The sequence below is a fragment of the Ambystoma mexicanum genome, chromosome 1q (genome assembly GCF_040938575.1).
Source record: "Ambystoma mexicanum isolate Mex_15411 chromosome 1q, UKY_AmexF1_1, whole genome shotgun sequence".
Classification (NCBI taxonomy): domain Eukaryota; kingdom Metazoa; phylum Chordata; class Amphibia; order Caudata; family Ambystomatidae; genus Ambystoma; species Ambystoma mexicanum.
In genome coordinates, this window is record NC_090922.1 from 121,063,989 (window position 1) to 121,083,918 (window position 19,930).

Below are 19,930 nucleotides of genomic sequence, written 5' to 3' on the forward strand. Positions count from 1 at the left end.
GAAGTCCCAATGGCGGTATTGCGGCAGCTTCCAGCATATTTTCAGGAAGACTTGGAGAAGGTGCTGAGTGTCCTTTGGACCACAGGCCCTTATCACGTAGGTTTATTAAAGGGAAAAGGGGAAGTTAAAATAAAGCTGAAGCCAGGAGCAATTTTACCTCGAGCAAGACAGTACTCCATGTCTCGAGAGGCTGATGATGGTATGTTTCAGACCATTAAAGCACTGATAAAACAAGGAATTCTGGTGCCATTAGAATTGTCATGTAACACTGCAGTGTATCTGATTAAAAAATCTAAAAGAGGGTCGTGGAGATTTACACAAGATATGAGAACGATTAGCCAGATTGTAGAGGCAGAGTTTCCTTTAGTTCCTAATCCGGTGACGATAATATACAGTATCGTAGTGAACTTGACTTCCTTTATGTTTTGCCAAACTCGACTGAAACATACTCATTTGCCCCAGGGGTACTGTGAGTCCTCATCGATCTTTAACAGAGTGTCATACAGATGGAGTCAGGCAATATTGATCTTAAGAGTGTGGTGATACAGTACGTGGATGACATTTTAATTCGTAGTACCATGGAAGATGAGTGCAGACAAGATTCTAGTCTGTTGTTAACTATTCTAGCAGACAATGGATACAAGATAGACAAGGATACGCTACAATATTGCCAGGAAGAGGTTATACATAGGGCAGCTGATTTCTCATGAACGAAAGAAGGTGACACCTGAAAGAGCTAAGGAAATTATCAAAACTTCAAAGCCAAATACAGTGAGACAGATGCAACAGATTTTGGGGCTATGCAAATATGTTAGAGCCTGGGTATTTGACTATAGTTTGTATACAAGACCCCTTTTGCAAGCTTTAAAGAAAGCACAAGTGGATAAGGTAAAAAAAGAATGGACTGAAGAAGTGGAGAAAGGGTTTGAGGAATTGAAAAAACAAATTTCACGGCCCCTGTTTTGGGAATTCCCAATTATACAGAGGAATGTTATCTGTTTTCACAAACAAATGAGACAGCCATGACAGCAGTGCTTAAAAACAGAACCACACTGGGGTACATGCCTTTAGCATATTACAGTGGGATTTTAGACCCAGTTATGAGAGGGCACTTTCCTTGCGAACAGTCATTGGCAGCTGCCATGTTTGCAATTCAGAAGTCTGCAAGTATTATTATGGGCTGCTCTATGACTCTCTTCGTGGAGCATGCTCTATTTGCCTTTTTAGATAAACCCAAAGAGCTTCAGCTTATGGGGTAATGATTTTGAATCCAACGATTAAAATTGTAAGATGTAAAATAATGAATCCGGCCAAGTTTATAGCTGAGCCAGTAGAAGAAGGTGATCACGTACATGACTGTGCTAATTATGTTTAATTTTATGAAGATATACCCTGTGTGAAGGAAAATACTTTAGCAGAAGAGGAAATGTTCTATATTGATGGTTCTTTGAAAATCGATCATACTAGTGGGGAAATGGATTCAGGCACAGCTGTAGTGAGACACAGATTAAATGGATAATTTGAAGTAGTAGGAAGTGCAAGGTTGCTGTCTCAGTTTTCGGCACAACCAGCAAAATTGGTAGCGCTTATTGTCGCACTCGAGAAACACGAAGGGCAGGAAGTGACGGTGTATAGTGACCCCACCTACGTGATGGAAACAAAGGGGGTGTTCTTTATGCCCCAGTGAAGCATTATGGCAACAGGATAACACTGGAAAGCCGGTGATGCCAGTAGTGTTATTAAAGGTTGCACTTGAACAGCTGCATTACCCCATGCATGTTACTAGGGAAAGTCTTGCTGCTACGATTGTGGAAGACTGGTTCATTCCGAATTTGTTGGAACACGTTGCACTATATATAGTGCACTGCATCGTGTAAAAAACGTTTACCGCTGGTGATACACTAAGAAAAATTAGAGGGGTAATACCTCGACTGAATGGTCCGTTTCAGCATTTACATATTGACTATGTCCATATGCTGCAAGTATGTAATGGATATAGGTATCTATTGGTGGTGGTCTGTCCCTTCTATAAGTGGATCGATGCAGGTCACTGTATACACACCGATGCCACTTGCATAGCAAAGTTTTTGGTATGCAAAGTTTTTCCAAGATGGGGTGTGGAGTGAAGTGTTGAGATCCGACAATGGGCCACATTGTGTTAATGAGGTATTCAAACAAATAGGGCTTCTATTGACTATTAAACACAAGTGTTCTTCTGTTTATCACCGCCAGCAAACGGAATATATGAGAGAGACTCAACGGCCTCCTTAAAGAAAGGATTGCCAAGATTAAATTGACTTTGAAAAAGGGATGGCTATATTGCCTACCCTTTGCCTTAAATGCCCTTTGGAATCAGCCTGGCTCAGACCACCACCTCACCCCTCACAAAGTAGTGACAGGGCGGTGAATGAGAATGCCTCTTACAACTCTGTCTAGAACAATGGTCTTCAAACCTGTTTGGCCTGGGCCCCCCTGTGCAAAATTTGGGCAGGCTGGGCCCCACCAAAAATGCCAAATGGACAGTATGTCAAAATACGTATGAACTATTGTGTGCTGTCACTGCACCCTACTCCCAGTATCGTCCATGGGCTCCCCCACCTGCTCCCATCACAGTCGGTGGGCTCCATCATCCCACTCCTACCCAGTCCCTGGGCTCTCCCCACCCCATCACATACCCTGGGCTCTCCCCACCATGCTCCCACCACTATCCCAGTGCTCCCCCATCCTGCTTCCATCAAAGTCCCTAGGCTCCCACCACCCCATTCCAAACACAGTCCGAAGGCCAGTGTGAGCTGGTGAATTTTTTTAAGTGGAGGGGCATAAATATTTTCCACAAAAATGCCACAGTGACTGAGCGCAGCGAGGGAGCCCGAACCCATCAAGAGGAGTTCGGGGGGGTTTTCCCCCCATGAATTTTTTAAAAATATGTGAGTTAAAATGTCGCATTTTACAGTATACTTTAAAAATAAATGGGTAAAAGGCCAAACAGTTTGCCATTGGTGCTGGAGGGCCAAAGGGGAAAGCATGATATTTTTGACTGGACATCTGTGATAGAAATTCAGTGAAAAGAAACCATCCCCGTTGCCCTGGGCTCCACAGCGCCTCAGGAGAGATGATTTTGTGCAACAAAGGCATTTTTAAAATGCCTTTGTTGTACAACCCTCTTTCCCCCTTCGACCCTCCACTCATCAAAATCAGCTCAACGGACCAAAACAAACACACACACACATTCACACAGCAATCACTGTATCATTCATACGAGCAACCATCACCATACACTCACTCATAACATAAGCATACACGCATCCAAATCCATATTTAAATATAAATTAATTGAACATAAACGTACCTTCTGCAGGGGCCTGCACTTGGGTGCTGAAATTCCGTGCTCAAAGTTGCTCTGTCCATGTGCGAGGAGGCACAGGAGCTCCCCCTCACACATACAGACATGCAGTGCCCCAGCCCCCATTTCCAATGAGCTATGCAAGGCTGGTGAAGCAAAACACACCAAATCTTGCATGGCTCATTGAGCATGTGCGGCTGGGGAACTGAACTGTCAAAGGGAAACAATGTTTCCATTTGACAGTTCAGCCAGCCCAGGAGCACTCCCTCAGCTAGAAAAAGCAGCTGAGGGAGTGCTCAGTGTTTCACTGGGCTGGCTCCTCGGATCCTCCATTATGGGTGAGGGGGCCATTGCGTGGGCACCCTTCTAGCCCATTATGGATGAGCCGCCAGGCTCGGATAGGCCTATAGGGTACTGCCCATACTCAAAATGCAAAATGCTAGTGTAGGCCAGTCAAAATAGGGCACTTTTTTTGGCCAATGTGGGCCAGTTTGATAAGTTACTTCACTATGCAGCTACTATTTTGACCATTGTTGATGAATAAATATTCTTTAAATATCACAATTAGCTTACATTTTAACAAAAAACACCCCCTTGGGCACTATGACAAACAGTCTGTGACTAAAGGAATGAATATCCATTTGCAACTGTGGGCCCCTTTTTCATTGGTGCCTGAGACAGTTTTAAGGTCCAGTCGGGCATGTGACCCACCACTGCCCATTTCCTTCAAACGAAAAAAATATATATTTTAATTTTTTAACACATTGCATGGTGGGCTCTCGTGCCGCTCCTATTGGGGGCGCGGCCCACAGTTTGAAGACCTCTGGTCTAGAATTAAAAGTGATGTCCAGCATGTAGCTACAACGTTAGGTGATGAATTGCATTACTATCTGACATGTATGACCTCTGGCATCTCTCTCATTTTAGATCAACTCAAGCCTCGGGAGGGCAGGGGGGTCGGTCTCAGAACACAGATGAGGGCAATTCAACAACCAGCCCAGTTGAACTACTATCGGCACCCAGGTTGTATGTTGGTGATCTTATTTTGATAAGAAACTTCACTAAAAAGTGGCATGAGCCATGTTTTAATGGCCCCTTTTGCCTATAAATGTGAGACCCATCCTCCCAACATTGCCAATCCAGAAGCAAGACAAGATGAAGAATTTCAGCATTTGCAGACTCGATCAATGACAAAGAAGAAGGATGACAACACAACAACCATTGAATGATGCAGATTTAGTTTGGACTAAAACCTAAGTGATACTCCTTATAGATATTTTAGCAGGCGTCCAAAGACTTACGGCGAGTTTAAGTAGGCTAAAAACAAACCCTAGAAACATATTGAAGCATCAAAATGATGCCTAAATGTTAGTTCCTGATTAGAAATTGGAAGCGAGATTAATATCCAGTTACATTTTGTGGTGCATATCTGTTCTAAGAAGTTAACTCTATGGTACTCACTGATAGTGATGTGCATAGGCTTGTGCTTGCTTTTTTGTATTTATATTTCAAGCTTATCCTGCTCTTGTCAGAAGAGACGTTGATATTCACACTTTTTTATAGGATCCTAAAAATGGCCCTGTGATTAGAACGCTTCTCATTGCTATTATTGAAGAGATTCTGCAATTGCAGGTGTAAGGAATTTTGACAAATTGTATTAAAGATGAGACATTTGGAAGCTGGCACAGTTCTAGAGAATGAACAACAAATACCAAGATGTCACAAAAGATGGCTGCCTATGTTTTGGTGTATAATGTATGCCTGCATGATTTCACTCTGTCTTTCTATTTCTCCTCTTTCACAGGCTCTATCACATTAGTAGCCTCACTGAGACAGAAGCCCTTATAGTTCCCCCACTACATCAACTTCTTTTGACTTATTTACTTCCACTGATACAGAAGCCACTAAGGTTCCCCCCAATGGGAGAACTGCTTTTGATTTGCTTCATTAGTATTGCACTACCTTTACATATGGAAGACATAGGAGAAGTGCAGAGGGGGATAATGAGGGCATAAATACGTATCTAGACAATGCAGCATACATGGGTAATAACATGTGGTATCAGCACATGAAAGATGTGTCGGAAAGAACATCTAAGAAGAGTTGCTACGTCTGCGCTCTCATACCCTATGCCATGAAAGCAGCACAAACTTTCATTTACAAAGAAATTCCAGAACAAGATGCCAGATGCCTCGTTCATCTTGCAGCATGTATGACCAGAGGACAATTCCAGGGAAGTTGGACTACTTTGCGATTGAGATTGAAATGGTAATTTCCGTTTCAGGATGATTATATCAAGACTTCACAGATGGAAAAGCAACCTGGGTGGGAGAGAAAGATGCTTGTGTATCCTGTGACAGGAACGGAAGAGGTGGTCATGAAGGACATGAAGAGAATGGAATGCCCTGATTTAACAGTGATAGCTGGGTCGCCTGGATGTTGCAAACAAACTCAAGTCCTAGTCTATGGACAAGTGAAGTCCAAGAAGGTATGGGAAGGAGGACTGATGTCCTGTGCAGCTCATCTACTGAAGTCAGAATAAGTGCAAGAGGTACAGTGAGTAAACGATGGGTGTTTCAATTCATGGGTGAAGCATGCCAAACTGTAGACATGGGTAGAAAATTAATCAGGTCCAATGATGGTGATCCCATTGGAAAATGCGACATTGTGCTTCCGAAGAGAAGGAAGAAATCATGTGGGAGATAACAAGGGCTGCAAAACTACAGTTGACGTTTCCAGAAAGGGAGCAGGCACAGCTGTTCTGATGAATCAATATTGGACTTGTGGGCCTACGGCCTACATGAAGCTGCCCAAGGATTGGGGAGGAATATGTTCCTTGGTGCTCATCCATGTTCCAGCATTAGTGATTCCTCCGAGTGACCTGAACATTGGAGAATTTCCAAAAGTAGCTACCCTTTTGAGAAAGAGAAGAGAGCTTGAATTTCTCAATCCAAGCAGAAGAGGGAACTGCTTCTCAGCTAAGGCAATAGAGGCATGTGAGGCCATTCCTTACGATCACAGGTTGTCCAGCCAGATTGCTTAAATATTCACAACTATCTTCATGCCTGGGATCCCGTTGATGGCCAATGCCAAATGGCTGCAAAATACCAGATGGGAACTCCTGCAGGCAATCAACACCACTATAAAGGGATTCAGTGCTATCAAGGAAGAGTTGAGGGCCACACGACAGATGAACCTGCAGAACAGATATGTCCTTGACATGATCACAAGGATGGAAGGAGGAGTTTGCGCCGAAATTGGGCCATCATGTTGCACATTCACACCTTCTCATGATGAAGAGAATCGAACCTTGACAGAGGCCATAACGCTATTGCCGAATCTGCATATCCAGATGACAGACGAGACAGAGGGCATTGCAGCTGACAGTTGGTTTGCATCCAAATTCTCATGGATTCCGCAGTGGGTGGCAAACAATTTGAAGTTTCTTGGAGCACTATTACTCATGGTGATGTTTGGGTTCTGTGTGATCAAGATAATAATTGCACAATGTAAGAAGAAAGCAAAGAAAGTAGTAGTAATGAAGATCATAATCGATGTCGAATCACGGTTTGGACCCAAGGAATTGACAGATGAAGATGTCAGAAAATATATAGAGGCCAGAATTGTGGCACCTGAAGGAACGAAGTTTCTGTATTCAAAGAATCACAAGAAATATGTGGGACGATGGGTCTATTGTAATGCAAATGTACAGTGCAGCTATATGACTTGGAGTGTGGCTGAACATGTTAAATCAGCCGGCACCCTGAAGTGGGTGATGAAGATCTGGACTCCAAAAAAACACTTCTTCAAGAGAAAGTATCAAGATGTGGAAACTGGTGAGGAGGTGGTCAAGGACTCGACCAGAGGGGGGAGTGTAGAGGAGCAGCTGCATGCCTCTACAGGTAATCCTGCCCCCCTAACTCCTGTATGTTGGAATCCTGAGATTGTGCCATGCTTGACATCAGCAGTAATGACCATACTATGGAGTATATTTGAAAGAAGGTACCCACTGAAAAAACCCTATCAAATGTATTCCCGAAGAGATAACAATCTGAAGGAGGAACTCCCTGAAGAAATATGAAAATGAGAGAAAGAAGAGCTGGTGCCATCACAAGAGACGAACATGGCGCACTGAGAAGACCAGCTGAAGAAAATGCATGGACCTTATAGAAACTAATGATGAAGTAAAGAATCGAGTACAGATTCACAAGCAAAAAGAAGAGCGCATGTGTGTTACGCACTGCAGAAAATGCAAGCCATTCAAAAACTGTACAGATGCAGCAACGCAAGTAGATTAAGTAATATGTAGTGAGTAGACTGCAGGCAGAGCCGCAATTGTATAGAAACATCAGTGTCATGAATTTAGTAAGCCCGGACCCGTGGAGAAGGAAAGTCGAGAACTGTGTCGCAGCAAGAATTAGCTGAGATTGTGGAAATGAATGGGAAGGCTGTTTTGGCTTGGTATCAAGCCTGGGGCAGCCAAGGCCAGTTATCTATACTCAGAGGCAGTGAACGTGAGAATCTGAATCATCCCTTGTTAAGGTGCAAAGAAAGGACACCAAGTATGCCAAGTGTTGTTCATTTAAGATATTTAAGTGCTGCAAAAGAGACCAAATCATGGTCTCTTGTCACATGAGCCAAGGATGGAAATAGAGTTAGGAATGGAGTTCTAGAATAAGCGATAGTGAGTGCTCGCACTCCCTTATATTCTCACAGATCAGAATACACTGCAAGGCCAAGTTCAAAGATAACCTTCATGGCAGACTGCATGGGTGATGATAGACGTTGGGCTAATTGGGTGGGGAGTTACAGTCAAGCCCACCTCCTGGCACCTGGGTATGAGCTTACGTGCTCCTAAGTGAACCAAATGTTCCAGACATGGCACAAGCATGCCAACCAATTGCCGAGGGCCATGTAATGATGGGCCGTATAGTTTGAGAGCCAATGATATACCATGTACTTAATAGTGTTGAAGATGACTTGCACTAGAGGTGGGCATAAATTGTCCACCTGACAGTAGATATCCAATCATAATCCCACCCCTTATGGAAAGTATACTTAGATTTTCCCCTTAAGCCTCAACTCTTCATAGGTTTTTCTTTTCTTTCACGTTGTATGTTGTCACGTATGATGAATTTTTAGTATATATGAGCCGAGAAGCTCGAATGAACGTCTGTAGATGTCCGTTGTAACTCCCTGTTTTGAAAAATTGATATTAAAACAGTAAAAACATTGCCATCTTCCTGAGTTGGTTCGATTATTTGGTGTCAGAGTTATTCTGCCTCCCATCCATTGCATGTGTGCTACCCAAAGGGCTCTAAGGTCAACACAACTCAAGTACAAGCCCCTAGAATGCATGAACAATACAGAAGTGGATCCCTGCCACACTACACACTTCCCTAACGAAAGTGGGCACAAGGCGGACAAGTGGAAGCATGAGGAGACAGCACAACTTAAGTACACGCCCCCACAATGCATGAGCAATACACAAGTGGACCCTACTCGCCACCCTACAGACGTCCTTTCATATAAGTGGGGTAAAGAGAACCTGTGGAACCATGAGGAAAACACACACCTTAAGAACAAGCCCCCACAATGCATGAACAATACACAAGTGAACCCCTCGCCACCCTACAGATGTCCCTAATGAAATTGGGGGCAAGAGGGGCATGTGGATGAATGAGGCATCACAATTCAATTACAAGCCCCCACAAAGTAAGAGCAACACACAAATGGACCCCCTGCCACACTAGACATGGCCCTTATCAAAGTGTGGATACAGGGGACATGTGAAAGCATTAGGAGACATCACAACTCAATTACAAGCCCTCACAATGCATGAGCAATGCACAAGTGGACCCCCTCGTGTTTTCCTATGACACACAAAAACCTATTTGGGACTCCCACTATTTCCGTCCTGATCGACCTATTTACCTGATCATGATTCTCATGCCTTGTTCCCTTTTGCGCATGGCCTGTGAATTTTTCAGATGGCATGGTGACTAGAATCCTGAAATGTCCCGAGGGGTGCTTCCCTTCCTTTGCTTCCCCCATCAATTTTCCTGCATATGGAGGAGGCTGCCAAAAGCCTCTCTTCTTCTCTGCCTGTTTTCTGTTGTTGTTACACACTATCCCGCTGGGTGCAGCGTACACCCCTAATATGCCACCTGTCATTTTACGCCCTGCCGCTGGAGACATAGCTAGCACCCGACCCAAATGGCCCGCCCCATGTTGCTGTTTCCTTCCTTCATCACCTCCACCTGGGCCCTACCATTCGTCATCTGCCTCCCTCGTCACTATTTCAAGGGTACTGCTACCCCCATCGGCACGCATGATCACAGTCCATAACCATATCCCTCTGAGAAAGTGAATGTGATCTTGCTTCTTCCTTCAGAAGAATCTGAGGTCTTTTTTTAGTTATCGAGTATCCTGACAGACATAATTGGCTTGCTGTCCATGAGGAGGCGGCTTCCACTGTTTTTTACCGGGCCATGGGCCCACTGCACCTTATGTCTCTGTTGAGGCAACTCTTCTCCCCGTGGAATCTGAAATGTGAGGCTTATCTTTCCAAGACTCATCTTCCTCTATCCATCCTTAGGTTGGTGGCTGAAAGACATGCATCTGCCTAATTATGACACCCTTCTTCCTTTTTAGGTAACCACGAATGTGCCCAGGGCCAGGTGGCTTGCACCCCTATTGTATTTAGGATAGTTGGCCACCCAAAGTCAGAGGCAAGCCATGTGAATGGTGAGAGTAGCCGGAGATCTTCCTTGCCCTCAGGTCATTTTGCCCTTACCTCGCCGGTTCTTTTCAGGGTGGGCATTCAGATGGTGATATCATACATACATAGGCAGGGGGCATGTGCTCCTGGCAATTGTGTGGATCAGCAAATGAGTCTGTGGGACGGATCCAACCTTACTCCCTTCTCACAGGCTTATATCCTGGGGGAACAGAACACCAGGGAGGATGCCCTATGCATAGTGGTTTTCTCCTCCTCGAATGTATGGCTCCGACCTGTCTAGAGACAGCCAATCCTGAAGTGAGTTATGTGCATCCTGGAGATCTGTGGGAATGGGGGATCATTATTGACAAATTAATCAATTTTCGTGTTCATGCATATTTAACCAAGTAAACCAAAGTAGTAGAAAAAAACACATTTCCAGGCAACGATTTGTAACAGAAACTCTCCCTCTCTGTCCTAAAGATCAAAATAATCAACTTTCAAATGGACAGCTGTTCCATGTCAAATGTCCAGGGCATGCTTTTTTTACAGAACAAAAAAAAACGGTAGGAGACACTGGTTCTTTCAACATATAGGTACCTCTGTACCTCTGCTTAATTGTGACCTTTTACTATGGGGGCAGGGTCACAGAGTCCTGTGTAGAATATTTAGCCAATGAAGCTCCCAGGCAAATTAGGTGAAAGGCTGAGCGTAAGGCAGAAAATGCACTCTCCCTTCGAGCAATTGTGGGAAGCCTGCTGCCTCTAGCAAGCCAGGCCACACTTGAAGATCTTGGGCCGCTTTAATCAGCGGCTCATCATTTCAGGAATGTTTGGTGCCAAATCAAACAAACATGCAATGTTCACTAACTATGAAGTTATTTTCTTTTTCCTTCTGGCAAATAAATATTTACGTACACACTGATGCGTGGCCCTGAAACTAGATGGAGAGCGCCATACTTGCAGCTCAGCCAAATCTTGGCCTTGGTGCCAGATGTGGGAAGCCAGCGTTCCCGGCTGCAGTCTCCCATAGTGCCGCGTTTAAGTGTTTCTGCAGCAGGAGCTGTGAGCAGGCGAGAGGTTTTACGAGAAGCTATCAGCTAAGTGTTCTTTTTATAGGAACTGCTGTCCCAGGGATGTGTTTGTTGCTGGCGATGGGATCAGCAATGCTTCTTATAGTAAAAGTAAGTGCATTAGCACACGCAGTGGGACATTGAGGGAACTCTGGCAGCCAATCAGATCGAACAGAATGCAACGAGTAACCATCGTCACAAGATATCACTTTTTCACTTTTACTTTTACTTTATTCAATTTCTAACGTGCAGCCGTGAACCCTGAGGCGTGAGGGCGCGAGACATGACAAAAGAGATGTAAAAGTTCACATGAAAAATGGGGAAAAAAATCAAAACACCAAAATACAAGAGGACCAGACCTGGATGGCGAACGAGAGAGGGAATAATCAATAGAAAAAAAGGGTTTTGAGGGTCTTCTTGAAGGAGGTGATCGAGGATTGCTGGCGAAGCATGGGGGAAGAGAGTTCCAAAGTTTGGGTGCTGCAGTGTAGAAGGCCCCATTCTCCACCTTCTTAAGTTTGCAGCGTGGAAGAGATAGCAACCCTGAGGTGTGGCCTTTAAGGCATCCATTGTCTTTCCTCTCCCCCACCAGCAGGAACGCTATTATCTCTCGCAACTCTCATTCTTGCTCCCTGTGACCTCAAACACAACGTACCCCTCGCCCTTCTGCTTCGCCTTCAGTTCCTACACCCTGCTCTGTCCCCACGCCGGGAACACCCCGACATTCACAGATAGAAAACACAACATCTCTCCCTGCCGTCAGAATAGCCCTCAAAACACTACCTGCATCAGAGAAAGGGACCTTGGAAGCCCACAGGAGAGCCTCATCTCCCCGCCCTAACCACTCACTTCCTTCCCGAAGTGCAATCATGTATGGCACTCTCATGTATATATAATGGTAGTTTTCTGCACATTTTCTGATTCCACACGTGATGTTATTAGTGTGTCATGTCCCCGTTCAATGTTCCCGACTGTGCTTCACTTTGTGTCACAGGATATTCAATACTCTCACTTTCCACGCCATCTTTATGCACACTTGCTGGAATACCTCTGGTCTCTGTTATTGCGCTTTCTCACAGGGTTTCTGGTTGAAGTGCTCAGTCTCTTGTTCAAATCCATAGAATGACTCCATGGGGGTCATTACGACCTGGGCACAAAGGGATACCGGGCACCGGTAATGACACTGGTGCCAGTAATCCCTTTGCGCCCTATTCCGAGGTCCCTTTGCGGGTCCCTCCCTTAACGCCTGGTTTTACCAGGCATTATGGACGGGACCCGCAAAGGGATACCGGGGTCAATAACGGTACCGCAATTTGCGGTACCGTTATTGACCCCTTCCCCCTTCCCATTGAGCCCTTTGGGGGCTCAAATGGGAATGGGGAATGGCTTTTCAAATGGGGATTTACCGGTCCCGCTAAGGTCGGGATAGACCGCTAAGTCCCCATACCACCAAGTCGGTGGCGGTACCGGTATTGGTGCTAGTCATGGCGCTAATAGCGCCATGACTAGCACCAACCTCGGAATGAGGGCCCATGTCACAGGAACACAGCGTTTCCAGTCCTGGCATTTCATTTTACAAATTATTGCAATAGGGTGCTTTAGTCTCATTTCCTCAATTGAGTTATCCAAGACTACAGCTCCCAGAGTGCAATCGAGATTTGGGGCCAACACAACCCAAGTGTTACCATGTGAAATGCCCACAGATCTGGTTTGGGAGGTGGGCTTCTTTTTTAAATGCTTCATGATAGCCACTCTTTGTGAAATGAACAATGCCCTAGTATGCAGCGCGCCTTTGCGCTGAAATGCACCATGGGCATCATTCTTGTGTGTTTCAAATGTGTCAGTGCAGGTTTGTGTAAGTGTGTAAGAACAATACAAGGTTCGAAATTGCTGGGATCTGGGAGCTATTTAGCTCCTGTTCCTAGCCTAGGTTAGTTTAAAACCAACAGTTATCAGAAGCTACTTTTGGCTCCAAGGCCAGCCAGTGCCTTACAAGACATTAACTTTGTCTGTTTTAGAATGTAAATAAAGAAGAATTAGAACACATTTAAATATATTGGATCATACTGAATGGGTGAAAAGTTAAACTGTGCATCTCATGGGTGAGATTTGCGGTGCACTGCATACTTGTTCCTGGTTCCCCAGTGGCTGGTTTTAGCTCCTGCTCATCAAATCTTAATCGTGAACCCTGCAATATCCATTGTGGTCCTTACTATATGCCCCCGTTGACCATCTCACTCTTCAAGAATGGTCCTTGTTTCCAATATTGGTCTTACGTGCAATCAACCGAGGACCAACTCATAAGCAACAGGGCTGCTTTTCTAAAGCCTTGAGTGCAAACGAAAGTCAGAAAAGCAAGAAGTAAGCCATGTGCACCTGACCTTTACAGTGCAGGGCATTTTACAGCCATTCGGAGGTGGAGGAGCACCTAAAAGAATTAACATTTCCGCAGTGTATTCCTTGTCTGCCTTTACAGAGTATATGCTTTTACGCCTGCATGAGATTTGTGTGCAGGGATAAAAGGAAGGGATTTCCATGGAATATGGCTATTTACAGCCCATGCTAGAAACAGGCGGATTCCATAGGAATCCATTGAGGCAGCCTTTACATTTTAAATAAAAAGCAAAGACTAAGGCCCTCATTCCAAGGTTGGTGCTAGTCAAGGTGTTATTAGCGCCATGACTAGCACCATTACCGGTACTGTGTCCGCCCTCGTTCAATGGGGACTTACCGGTCCAGTCCGACCTTTGTGGTACCGGTAAGTCCCCATTGAAAATGTCAATCCCCATTCCCATTTGAGTCCCGATAGGGCTCAATGGGAATGGGGAGGGTGCTAATAACGGTACCGTAAATTACGGTACCGTTATTAGCTCTGAAGTCCCTTTGCGGATCCCGTCCATAACGCCTGGTAAAAGCAGGCGTTAAAGACGGGGCCGCAAAGTGACCTCGTAGTAGGGTGAAAAGGGTTTACCGGCACCAATGTCCTTAACGGTGCCCGGTATCCTTTTGCGCCCTACTCGGAATGACCCCCTAAATGATATTTCAATTTTTTCTACGCTTTACTTTTTCACTCTGTTTTGTAAAAGTTGAATATTGCATTCAATTGCTAATGTTAATTAGCGGTTCCCTGCATGCAATTAACTAATTTTACAAAATGAGCCGCAACAGAAAAATCATAATTAGTCTTGCTGATGAAATCAGCTTGTGAGATAAAAAGATGGGACTGCAACATTTGGAGTATACTGGCATGACCTTATCTCAATGATCTGGAAAGAAAGCGTGGCTAAGGACTCCATAAAGTTTTTGAGTCCCCATTGGTCAAATATATGCACCCTACAAAAAGGTATTTAACGCCACAAGGTGCATATGAAAGACCTAGTAGAAGTTGGGGGAGACAGGCATGTGTCTGCTTTGCCCCCTAACTCCTGGAAACCACTAGGCAAAGTCTTTTCTTGTCCTGCCTCTGTGGCTGAGATGAGGTAGGGTCTCCATGCATGAGTACATGACTTTGCCTTCTGTAGTGGTTAAGCATTGAACCCTTAGAGAGCCCTTTAAATCAGTAACACGTCATACTCAGGATGGGATGCAGAATAACTCTTACACCAAATAATAAGACAGACTCAGAAAGTTGGCAGAGTCTCACCCAACCGTTTTATTATTAATTGTCTAAAATAGGGAGTTACAACAGACATCAAAAGACGTTAGATCATGCTCTCAGTGCAAATCACATACAAATACATTTATATAGCAAATGTTCATCATACGTGATGTCATACTACGTGGCAAACTAAGAAAACCTACAGGGAGTTGTGGTTGGACTAAGATGAAGATCTAAGTATACTTTCTGTATAGGGACGGGTTGTGATAGGACATCTACTGTCAGGTGGACAACTTAAGGCTACCTCTAGTGCAAGTATACATCACTCTACAATTAGTTGGCATACTCGTGCCATGTCTGGAAAATTTGTCTCACTAGCAGCACGTAAGCCGTATCCCAGGTGTCAGTGTGTGGACTTGACCATGTCTCCCCACACAATTAGCCCCTCATCTCTCATCGCTCATGCCTTCTGCCTTTCAGATTGCCTTTGAACTTGTCCTTGTAAAGCATCACTGCTCCAGAGGATAAAAAGGATTACAGGCTCACTCTTATCGCAGTTCAGGTCTGCATGCCCCAACTCCTATTTCCATCCTTGAATCACGTGACAGCAGACCATATTTCAGCCTGTTTTGCAGCATTTAATTTTCTTGAATTAATAATCTTGACACTCATGGTGTTCTTTCTTGCACCTTAACAAGGACTGATTCAGCTTCTCACGTTCACTGTTCTTCAAGGATAGATAACCGGTCCTTTGACAACCATCCAGACAGCTATTTTGGGCCATTCCTCGATCTTCAGCTGTTCTTCTTACTGCAAAACAGCCTTTTCCGATGCTTCCTTTCCCACAGGTCTGAGTTTACTAAATGTGTGACACTGATGTCCAGATCCTATATAGTGGCGGCACCGCCTGCAGTCTATTCACTACGTATAGCTAGCCTTAGTCTACTTGCATTGCTGCATCTGTACAGTTATAAAACGGTTTGCATTTTCTACAACGCTCTTCAAACATGCAATCTTCATTCTGCATACGAAGGTTTGCTCAATTCTTTACTTCATCATCAGATTCTATAAGGTCCACACGTCCTCTTCTTCAGCCACCGTTCTCAGTGCGTCACTCTCACTTCTCGTGATGTCACCAGCTTCTCTTTCTCTCATCTTCATATTCCTTCTGGGATCTCCTCCAAGAGATAGTCATCTCTACGGGGGTGTATCATGTAGGGTCTTAACGGATACCTTTTCTCAAAGACTCTCTGTGGAATTGGTACCATCACTGGTGTTGTGCATTCTCGACTTCTGGTTTCCAGCACATAGGAAGAATGGGGGCGGGACTTCCTGCAGAGGCATTCGGCTGCTCATCTACAACATTGCAGGCTTCTTGTTTTTATTGGCGCGTGACTCTAATGAGTATTGTCAGTTGCTCTATTTATATTTGCTTGGTATATGCAGGCAACTTTATATGTCGCACTCATGCTAAGCCCTTTTCTATCCTTATTCTTCTCGACCTCTCTGCTGCCTTCGATACCATCAGCCATTCCGACTTTCTCTCAACACTACGTATCCTCGACATTAGGGGCAAGGCCCTTGCTTGGTTGACTTTAAATCTCACCCCCACACATCCAGGTGTCCTGGAATAGCCTTTCCTCCCCACTCACCCATCTAACTATTGGTGTTCCCGAAGGGTCAGTGTTTGATCCACTTCTCTTCACTCTCTATACCTCTGCTCTTGGCATCTTGATCTCCTTCTATGGCTTCCCCTATCAAGTCTTTGCTGATGACACTCTCTTTTCCCTCCTTATCTGAAGAGCTACGATCAACAAATGTATAACTGTCTCTCGGGCATCAAATACTGGATGGCATCTCACTCGCTCATGCTCAACTCCACTAAGACTGAGATTCTCTACTTCCCATCCAAATGAGCCATCTCGTCCTCTCCCTCTCTTCTATTCTTCTCTCCTGACTATCTTTCCTACTCTTCTTCTGCTTGCAACCTTTCTGTCATCTTCGACCCATCTCACAACTTCATCTCCAAATCTGCCACTGTGGCCAGACTAAGGGCCTCATTAAAAGCATGGCGGTAAGTGGAAAAAGTGTCTATAACGGAATTACTGCCACTTTTACCACTCTGCCGAAATAAAGCATTCCAGAAAATGGGCGCTGATTACACCGGCAGAATTAGCACCAGTGGATTTACCGGTAAAATCTGGCAGAATTAGCCTGAGTGCTAATTCCGCCGGCAGAGTTAGTGGCAGAAATACAAATGGTAATTCCACTGCAATACTAGTGGAAATACTTCTGAAATACTACCGAACATCAGCAGCAATTCTGCAAAACACACAGTGCCATTTAGGTGGAGGTAAATGTCCACTGGTGATAGAACTAAAGCCACAGGTGCTCCCAATGGACTCTGAAAGAATGCATAAAGCCTACACCTTTCCCAAACACACTTTCCAACACCATGCTGCCACAAGCAGTTGCTAAAGTGGACATCCAGCACCTCCTGCTGTGCATCGAGGTGCAGAGGCAGGAACAGCACCACAGACCATATGGAGCAGAGATGCAGAGATCATGCCAGTCTAGTACCCATTCCCCAGGTCAGGCCACTACCCAGATGACCAGCTAATTTCTCTGTACCGACTCAACAAGTAAACCATTGCTGAGATACTCTCCCTGATCCAAGATGACATCCAGAGCAGGGGCAACATCAGAACAACCTTATCACCGCTTCTCAAGCCTGTGTCATTGCAGCATTTCCTAGCAAAAGGCACCTTCCACCACTCTATGGGGCTTGATGCATTGAATGTTGCAGCCCATATTTTCAATCTTGCTTGGGCAGGTGCTAGACGCACCCCTGTGGCATGCACCCCAGCACATCTCCCTGCCCACCACCCTGGTACTGATAAAAGATACAAAGGCACTCAATTTTACTCTGCAATTCAACCGCCCAATGGAATAGCAGCCCTACAATGCACCCATGAGGCATTGGTGCCCCCACAGGCAGCAAAAGAGCTATAAGGCACCAGGAAGCAGTACTATCCACTGAATGTACAGGTGATCTGTGTTGCTGACCACACCATCACACTGCTGCACACGTTTTCCTGGTTTTACCCACAACACCACGGTCCTGCAGAACAGCATATTGCTTGCCTTCGTGGAGAGCCACAGATGGCAACAGACATGAATACTAGGAAAGTACAAGTACCATCCCACATTGTAAACTTTCATCACAATTATAATGGCATTACAATGACTAATCAATGCATGCCATGTCAAAGCCCTATGCAGGGAGGACCTGCCCTCCCACCCCACACATTGCAGCCACCAACCCACAAGACTAGGTCCTGCCGGACTAGGCAGTAGAATGGCAGCAAACCGTATTGCTCTAGCAAGTAAGTAATCCACTAAGGGAGGACTACAGATACTGCAATGCATAGGAGAACTATACCTACACAGGCAATGCCACAGTTTACCACTACACAATGATAACGCAACACTGCCAGACAGTAATGGCAAGTACGCCGCAAGCCATGAATGTCGTTTCATAAGAGCATGAATGGGGAAACCATAAAAAGCCACAATATCAACCTTATGACCATCAGGACATCTGCATAAAACCACAGCACAAGGCCACCACATACAACATATTCATTGCTAATTCTGTCAAGGACATAAATGTTACAACGGATGGTTGAGAGATGTGTGAATGGGGAACCTCAAAGTGACATTGCATGTGTACTCCCGTAGTAAATGACACATCAAGTAATGTAGGGATGTACAACCATGTCATTCACCAAGGCACTCTAACTTCATAAACAGAGAGTTCATCAAAGTGCCATGCAAACATGCCACCCATGCTCATGTTTCAGTTTCTGACAACTGTGACCTTGCCCTTGCAGGTGACTCTGGATATCCAATACTTCCATGGCTGATGGCACCTGTGCGCAATCCACTCACACCACCAGATGTGGCCTACAATGAGGCACAGATCAGGGCCAGGCTGTTCATTAAGCGGCCCTTTGGCTTACTGACAGGATGTTTGCGAAGTCTCCACCTCACCAGAGGGGCCATGATGTACAGGCAAGAGAAGGGGCCGAACATCTTTGTAGTCTGTGCCTTGCTCCTCAACATGTGCATCAGGGGACATAACCCCCCGCCCAAAGATGTCGACATGCCTCCCCCAGATGACGACACACATGTTGCTGGGGAAGTACTGCCACACAGTGAGTGTGATGAAGGCAGGGATGGCTGTCTGGTGCAGCATAAACTCATAGACAATTCCTTTTACACACATTTCTTTGCACCAATTTCACTCATTTGTACATTTAAATAGTTCACCAAAAAGCATTGTCCATGCATGTGTTAAAGTTTACATGAGATTTATTTTACATAGTGAAAAACCACCATGCCCTCCCACTTCCCTCAATCCCCAATACCCATGCCCTCCCACTTCCCTCAATCCCCAACACCCATGTCCTCCCACTTCCCTCAATCCCCAACACCCATGCCCTCCCACTTCCCTCAATCCCCAACACCCATGTCCTCCCACTTCCCTCAATCCCCAACACCCATGTCCTCCCGCCTCGCTCAATCCTCAACACCCATGTCCTCCCGCCTCGCTCAATCCCCAATGTCATCTTTGAGTCAGGCAATTATTTTTTATGGTGTTTCTCTTGTCCATAAGGCACATTTCGTTTGTGAGTGGCAATGCGTGATGACCTCATATGGGGACTCCCTACTTGTGACCCTTCTGTGGCAGAGCTGACTGACTCCAGTGCACCCATATGTTGCATTGCAAGGAAAGGTGCCCTATGCACATTCTCCTGCCCAGCTGATAGTGCCTCTGTATTCTCCTGCATCCTCTGGCCAACCACAGTATTCGCCACTGTAGCCTCGGATAGGTGTCAGCACTGATGTGCCATTTCCCTGACTATTCTCCTCGTGGCATCTTGCATCTCACATTGTCTGCGCATACTGCAGGTGGAGCCCTGTGGGCTCTTCTATTCTCTACTGCTGCTGTTCCATTCTTGTGAGCCCCTCATAGATGCCAGAAAAGGCATCAGTGGGCAGGGCAGCAGGAGGGTTAACAGGTGAAGTGGTGGTTGTGACATCACTCTTAAACATTGCTGCATCACCACCGACTGAAGCATCATCACAATCATCAGGCTATGTGTGACTGCAGGTCAACAGCAACAGGGGATT